This window comes from Mirounga leonina, unplaced genomic scaffold (assembly GCF_011800145.1).
Source record: "Mirounga leonina isolate KUSES-001 unplaced genomic scaffold, KU_Mleo_1.0 Mir_114, whole genome shotgun sequence".
Lineage (NCBI taxonomy): Eukaryota > Metazoa > Chordata > Mammalia > Carnivora > Phocidae > Mirounga > Mirounga leonina.
Genome location: NW_023270265.1, coordinates 41,520,412 through 41,528,548, shown reverse-complemented (window position 1 = coordinate 41,528,548; position 8,137 = coordinate 41,520,412). Strand labels below are relative to the sequence as shown.

Genomic DNA, 8,137 nt, shown 5'->3' with positions numbered 1-8,137 from the left:
AAAACTGGAATCAGAGGATTTTGATGTCTAGATCCAGCAAAATGAAAATAAATTCATTTATTCACTCAATATGTATTCAGTATTATGTGCCAGTATATGCCAGGCACTGCATAATACTAGCAAGTTATTTTATGGATATTGACACACGGACTGTCAAGTTTATATGGAGAGGCAAAAGACCCAGAATAGCCAACATGATATTGAAGGAGAAGAACAAAGTTGGAGGACTGACCCTACCTGACTTCAAGACTTAACTATAAAGCTACAGTAATCAAGACAGTGTGGTACTGGTGAAAGAATAGATCAGTGGAACAGAAAAAAGAGCCCAGAAATAGACCCATATAAATATAGTCAACCGATCTTTGACAAAGGAGCAAAAAGCAATACAACGGAGCAAGGATAGTCTCTTCAACAAGTGGTGCTAGATATCCACCAAAATAAAAATATGGATATCCACACAAAATAAAAAAATGAATCTGGGCACAGACCTTATTACACCCTTCACAAAAATGAACTCAAAGTGGACCATAGGTTTAAATGTAAAATTCTAAACTATAGAATTCCTAGAAGATACAGGAGAAAACCTAGATGACCTTGGGTATGGTGACGCCATTTTGAATACAACACCAGGCATGAACCATGAAAGAAATGATAAAATGGACTTTACTAAAATTAAAGATCTCTGCTCTGAGGAAGACAATATCAAGAGAATTAGAAGACAAGCCATAAGTTGGTAGAAAGTATTTATAAAAGACACATCTGATGAAGGAAAATTATCCAAAATATACAAAGAACTCTTAAAATTCAATAAGAAAACAAATGACCTGATTAAAAAATAGGCCAAAGTTCTTAACAGACACTTCATCAAAGGAGATACATAGATGGCCAATAAGCATAGGAAAAGATGCTCCACATTTTATGTCCTCAGGGAAATGCAAATTAAAACAACAATGAGACACCACTACATACCTATTAGAATGGCCAAAATCCAGAACATAGACACCACCAAATGCTGATGAAGATGTAGAGCAACAGAAACTCTCATTCTTCACTGGTGGGAATGCAAAATGGTACAGCTACTTTGGAAGACAGTTTGGTGGTTTCTTACGAGCTAAACATACTCTTCCCATATGATGTAGCAATTGTGCTCCTCAATTTTTACTCAAAGGAGGTGAAACCTGAAGTCCACTAAAACCTACACATGGATGTTTATTCACAATTGCCCCAAATTGGAAGCAAACAAGATGTCCTTCAGTAGGTGAATGGACAAATAAACTCTGGTACATGCAGACAATGGAGTATTATTTAGCACTAAAAAGAAATGAGTTATCAAGCCACAAAAGGACATGGAAGAAACTTAAAAAGCATATTACTAAGTGAAAGAAGGCTATGTATGATTCCAATGTCTATATGACATTGTGGAAAAGGCAAAACTATAGTGAGAATAAAATGATCAGTGGTTACCAGGGCGGTGTGGCGGGGCGGGGGTGGAGGGGTGGGGAGGGAAGGAGGGATGAATAGTCAGAGCACAGAGGAGATTTAGGACAGCAAAACTATTCTCTAGGATATAATAATGGTGGATACATGCTATTACACATTTGTCTAAACCCACAGAACACCAGGAGTGAACCCGAATGTAACCTACGGACTCTGGGCAATGATGTGTCACCATAGGTCCATTAATTATAACAAAGGTCCCACTCTGGCGGGGGGTGTTGGTAATGGGGGAGGCTGTGCATGTGTGGGGGCAGGAAAATCTTTGTGGGAAGAGATTTTGGGAAATCTCTGTACCTTCCTCTCAGTTTTGTTGTAAACCTAAAACTGCTCTAAAAAAGTTTTTATTTAAAAAAAGAAGAAGAAGAAGAAGAAAACCAAAGGATGCAGCCTTCCTTGTTGCAGACAGACACCTCCCTCTTGTAGCTTGCAGTCCAGGGCACGAGAAAAAGAGTCGCCTACCTAGATAAAAAGTATAGCTGGCTAAGTGGTATAAAGGAGTTTGAAGTTCCAGGAGGGAATCTGATATGGAGATGTGACCTGATCGAGGAGGACCAGGGAGGCTTCCCTGAGGAATGAGAATAGAGCTCAGCTCTAAAGGCAGAGGGAGTCAGAACAAGAGGGCATGGAAAGGAACTCTGCCCAGAGGGAACAGCCTCTGCTATGCTCACTTACAGGCACGAGAGAGGGTTGTGGGTGGAGGACAGAAAGTCAGGAGGGATGAGGTCTGAGATGAGCCTAGAGGGACAGGGGTAGAATAAGTCAGGTCCAACTGCACAGCAGGAGAGAGACCCAAGCACTTCCCTAATCACTAACATCTGTCAAGCCTACTCAGTTCCCGGGCTCTGAGATCGCAGGGCTGCTAACTGCAGTGGGCTGACATCTGGACCTCCCTGTCCCTGCTTCCTGCAGCCATGTGCTCTGCCATGTTCTCAGGTTCTGGGGGCATTTCTGGTGGCCTGCCATTCTGCACACCTGCCACCTATTCTTAGCTGCATCATTTAGTTATAGCCTGTGTTTTCCTCTGTGGTTGAAGAGGCATTACTTGGGGCTCTTATATCTGCTATGATCCCCTGCTGCCCCAAAGGGGACTATGGTTCTGGAAGTGGCTACACCGGGTAGGACAGCGATCCTCAGGAATGCCACAACTTGACTGCTGGCCATCCAAAGAACTTGCCCTTCAAAACTCAGAATGAGTAGGCTCCGCATGGCCTCCCCTGCACGCTGGGAGGATGACAGTTCACTGGCCTTTGGCATCAAGCAGACATGTGATACCATAAGAGAGCAGCAAAACCAGTTCTCTGGTTTATATAAATCAGGCTCTTATAAGTTTAGTCAACACGAGTCAACTTCCCCACCTAGAAATACTTCTGAGACTTTGGCAAGGCCAGATAACTGCAATCTCAGAGCCTGGACATTGAGTAGGCTTGACAGATGTTAGTGATTACGGAAGTGCTTGGGTCTCTCTCCTGCTGTGCAGTTGGGCCTGACTTATTCTACCTCTGTCCCTCTCTAGGCTCACCTAGCATGGTGAAACCCCATGCTGGAACATCACTCCATCACAATCATGTATGTATTTTTCTTATCCTCAATTATTTATTATTTATTTATTTATTTAAATTCACTTTTTTTTTTAAAGATTTTATTTATTTATTTGAGAGAGAGAGAATGAGAGACAGAGGGTCAGAGGGAGAAGCAGACCCCCTGCTGAGCAGAGAGCCCGATGCGGGACTCGATCCCGGGACTCCAGGATCATGACCCGAGCCGAAGGCAGTCGTTTAACCAACTGAGCCACCCAGGCGCCCTTAAATTCACTTTAGTTAACATGTACTGTATCATCAACTATTTAGAAGGATTTACTCGAAGAAACTCCAGGGTGGTTATTTTATAAGCATGATTCCAGTTGACAATTCATTAGCAAAATGAGCAACTACTTATTTGCAAATATAAAAACTATCAATTTAGAACGCCTGGGGCATCCTGCGCTGCGTCATCGACATCTGCATGAAGCTGGAGGAGGAGGGCAAGTACCTCATCCTCAAGGACCCCAACAAGCAGGTCATCCGCGTCTACAACCTGCCCCACGGCACATTCAGCTCTGATGAGGACGATGAAGATGAAGAGGAGAAGGAGGAGGAGGAAGAGGAAGAAACTTAAACCAGAAGGTGATGTGAAGCTAGAGTTTGTGATTCCACTGAGCCTAGAAGGGCTTTGGAAGCTCAGTGGAAAGCTTGCCTGAATCTTGCTGTCTAAAGTTTGACGGTGGAATAAAGTATAACTATGTAGTCTCTTAAAAAACAAACAAACTATCCATTTGGTCACTATTGTGAACCGCACAGCTTACGGATATAGAGCCATCACATTAGAGTGGGGCTTTTCATTCAGTTCCAATTTTTAATAAAAAAGTCATTGTTATGGAAAATGTCTAAACACAAATCCGCTTCATTTTTTGGTTTATGAGAACTTTGAAATTGGCCCATTGTCCTAAGTATCTCATTAAATAATAGTTTGTTAGGAAAGGATAAAGCTTTTCTGATTAGACAGTTTTAGGGGAATTGCAGTCCAGCTTTTAAATCTCAATAAGTCCATCCTGAAGCCTGAGAATCTGGCATTGGAGATCAATATTTAAGGGGCTCCTGGAAATGGTAGATGATTGGAGCTGCCAACAACAGTCAGCCTCCTCTCAGAGCATCCCTGCTTACATGCTGTTTGCAGCGTCAGAGCTCCCAGCAACTACTTGGCCGGTGGTCACACTCAGAAGGAGCCCACACTCCTCTGTCTGATTGCACAAACTAGTGCTGCTGCCCAGGCAAGGTCCACGGTGCATGATGCTGCAGGCTGAGGCCACCCCCAAGACTGCCCAGGCCACCGAGAGTTTTCCTGCATGGCCAGACTTCAGGTAAGTCTCCAGAGTCCTGGTCTGGCCCTCACTGTGCAGATCCAGTTGTCTGGCCTTACCAAAGTCTCAGAAGTATTCCCAGGTGGAGAAGTTGACTCCTGTTGGCTAAACTTGTAAGAGCCTGATTTATGTAAACAGGATGTTAATTTATTAATTTACATCAAGAAACAAAACTACCCAGGGAACTGGACTCTTGTACTCAGCACTCAGCAGAGTCTCTTCTGGTAAGAAAATGACCCAGGAAGCCAAAACCACAACCTGCCATCTTTAGCCTTGATGACATCCTTCTCTATACTTCTACAGCTGGCCCCTACTATCCACCCACCCCCTTCTGATGGGCACCATCTTCCTTTTGCTATGTCAATACCTTCCATCAGGTTCCTGTCCTCTAGGCCTTTCTGAAGTGACTTTGGGTATCTACGTTCCAACCTTTTAAGTGTAGAGTTAATTCCCTGAAACTGACCTATTTTCAGGTTCCTGGTGGTGGTGGTGAGGTGGGTACTCACTGATGTCCTGTTGTACCTCTTCCAATTTACAAACTGTAGTAAAATCTCTTGTCTTTAAAGAAAAATGAAACTACTTTGGGACTCTTTAGCAAAAGAGTCTGTGACTTAAAAGAGAAAGAAAATTAGTTATCCTCAGACTTTTTCAGGCAACGCTTTAGGTCATAAGAAAGTGGGATAACAGAGGAACATATTTAAGATACTCAAGTTAAGAAAATGTGAGCCAAGGATTTTAATCCACCAAAACTGATCTTCAAGTATAAAGACATGAATGAACTAAATTGTCAGAAACTCCGGGAATATTGTTCCCAGGAGCTCTTCCCAAGGAATCTAGTAAAAAATAAACTTCAGACTGGGGAGACATTGATGTAAGAAATTGAAAATAAATTGCATCAAGGAAGTTTATAATATGTAATAGCTATGTGATCTGACAATGCACATATGAGGCAAAAATCGGGAGGATAGGAACAAGAATTGCATAAGCAAGAGCAAATCCCAGCAAGGGATTAGGGAAAATCAAATCCTTAATCCCAAAGTCACACCCACTAGGATGACTATAATCAAAAAAAAAAAAAAGAAGGAAAATAGGTGTTGGTGAGTATGTGAAGATATTGGAACCCTCATACATTTCTGAATTTCTGAGTGGGAGCATAAAATGATGCAGCCACCGGGGAAGACAGTTTTGTGGTTTCCCCAAAGAATTAAACAGGGCGCTGGCATATGACCCTATGTGATTCTACCTCTATGTGGATACTCAAGAGAATTGAAAACAGGTGTTCACACAATGTTCATTGCAGTATTATTCATAACAGCCAAAAGTTGGGAACAACCCAAATGTCCATCAACCTAATGAGTTGATCAGCCAAATGTGATATAACGATACAAAGAAATATTCAGTCATAAGAAGGAACAAAGTACTAATACACAAGACAACATGGATGAACCTTGAAAGCATCATGTTAAATGAAAAAGGTTAGATACAAAAGATCACGTACTGTGTGATTCTATTCGTATGAAATGTCCAGAACAGGCAAATTCGTAGCGACAGAAAGTAGATTAGTAATTGCAAAGTGGGGAGGGGGGTGGGATGGAGGATGGGGAGTAACTGGTACAGGGTTTCTTTTGGGGGTGATGATAATGTTTTGGAATTAGGTAGTGGTGGTGGTCATACAACTCTGTGAATTTACTAAAATCCACTGAACTGTACACTTTTAAGTGGTGCTTTTTACTTATGTGAGTTATATCTCAATTTGAAAAACAGAGTAAATGCTGGAAGGCCATAAATACGACGGCTGAGCTTACATTTACTCGGCTATTAGTACTCTTATTCAGACCAGTGTTTTGCAGATGTGGTCCATGAGCTACCTGTATAGAATCACCTGAGGTAACTGGTCAAAGTGCATTTTCCCTGAGGTCCCATTCTGGACCTCAAACAGAATCTCTTAGAATAGGCGCAACAGAATTTGCATTTTTAATGAGCCCTTGGGTAATTCTTTCACACAAAAAATGTTTGAAAACTCTGCCTTATCATTAGGGTTTTTGTTTTTTGTGGCATGTGTGTGTGTTTAAATCTTTTAGTGCATGAGATGCAACTTGGGCTATAAGCCCCTAATAGGAAAAACAACTATTAATTGCAGACCAAAGGTATCATTCTGGGATCTCCTTATATCATCATTCTAGCAATTTCCTTTTCCTTCCTCCTACATTGAGCTCTTATTACCTGTACCCCACATCTTCTTTCTTAATCTCTTGTTGTGGTGGAACACATCTTTCAGACATTCTTGAGAAAGAGGGCAGAGGAGATACAATTTATTGAGAGCTGGCCTGATCGAAAATGCCTTATTCTACCCTCTAATTGATAAATAGGCTGAATTTGGAATTTTAGGTTAGAATTAATATTCCTTCTGAATTTTGAAGATCTTGTTCCATTTTCTATCTTCCAGTAATTCTGTTGAGAAATCTGAAGATGTCACGATTCCTGATTTTTGTGTGTGTAACCTGTTTTTCTTTTCTTTTCCTTTCTTTTCTTTTCTTTTTTTCTTTTCTTTTCTTTTCTTTTTTATTCTCTCTGGAAGCTTATAATCTCTTTTGTCTCCTGTGTTCTGAAAGCTCATGTTGATGTGCCTTTGCAAGGTCTTTTTTCATTTTTGTCCTGGGTATTTAGTGGGCCCTTTTAATATACAAACTGATATTTGACAATTATGGGAAACATTCTTGAAATATTTAATTGATTTCCCCCCCCCTTCTTTTACAAGAAAATTCACCTATCTTTCTAGAATCCCTTGTGTTTTTTTTAAATCTATTTTTTCAGGTAATATTTTCAGTTTCATCTTCCAAATTTTCAATTGAGGGGTTCATTTCTGCTATTTTTTAAATTCTTAGAGCTCTTTTTATCATCCTCAGAATTTTTCCTTTTTATACTAATCTGTTCTTGTTTCACGGCTGTGATATTTTCTTTCTCAGAGACATAATGGCATATGTCTGTTTCCACCAAATTGCTTTATGTTTGTTTGTTTTAGTTTCTATGTTTTGCGTTATCATCCTTGGTTGTCTAGTTATATTTCAGAGTGGAGGGATGAGATGCTTACTTAACGTGCTGAGAGTATGAAGGGAGCTCAACCACCGTGGCCTTATCTATGGTAGGATGGCCTCACTGGGCTATGACTTGATGACAATATTTTAGGTTTTTCCTTTCAGATTGGTCACATTCCCAAAGATGCTATTCTCTCCTTGGAGGTTGAAGGCTAGGCTACAAACTTTCTGGGACCTAAATGAGAAAATGGGCAGGGATCTCAACTCCCAGCATGTCTACCTCCTCTTAGCGCCCTGGTTTTGCTGTTTTTCCCTCCCTCAACCATATCTGGTATCAATCAGTACCAAGACACTGTCTTCTCCAGAGAGAGGGTGGGGAAGGCTATCAGTGTAAAAGCTGAATGCCTATAAACAGATGTTCAATCAGTCCTCATTTACCCAACCTCCCTACACCTTCTTGACCAGAGGTAATTGGGGCCATTGTAATTCCTTATCCTTTGTGCAGTGAGTTGGTCCTGGCTGTTCCTATTGGCCCCTTAGGATTCAGTCATCTCAGGTTTACTCCATCCTTTCTGGTTTCTATTAATTTTGTTGCTAATGACTCCTTTTTCATGTTACTGTCCTTGTATTTATATGCCTTTTTAAAAAGTGATTTTACTATTATTTGGTCAAAAAGATGAAAGTAGATAAGTTCCATCCAGCATCTTTG

General features: G+C 40.9%; 1 long non-coding RNA gene across 1 annotated transcript; it reads left to right on the top strand.

The window, feature by feature from the left end:
• The first annotated feature begins 3,011 nt into the window (after positions 1–3,011).
• On the top strand, positions 3,012–5,960 carry LOC118026929. Its single transcript, XR_004683719.1, has 2 exons — positions 3,012–3,063; positions 3,460–5,960. It is a non-coding gene; the product is annotated as an uncharacterized LOC118026929 (long non-coding RNA).
• Positions 5,961–8,137: the final 2,177 nt, after the last annotated feature.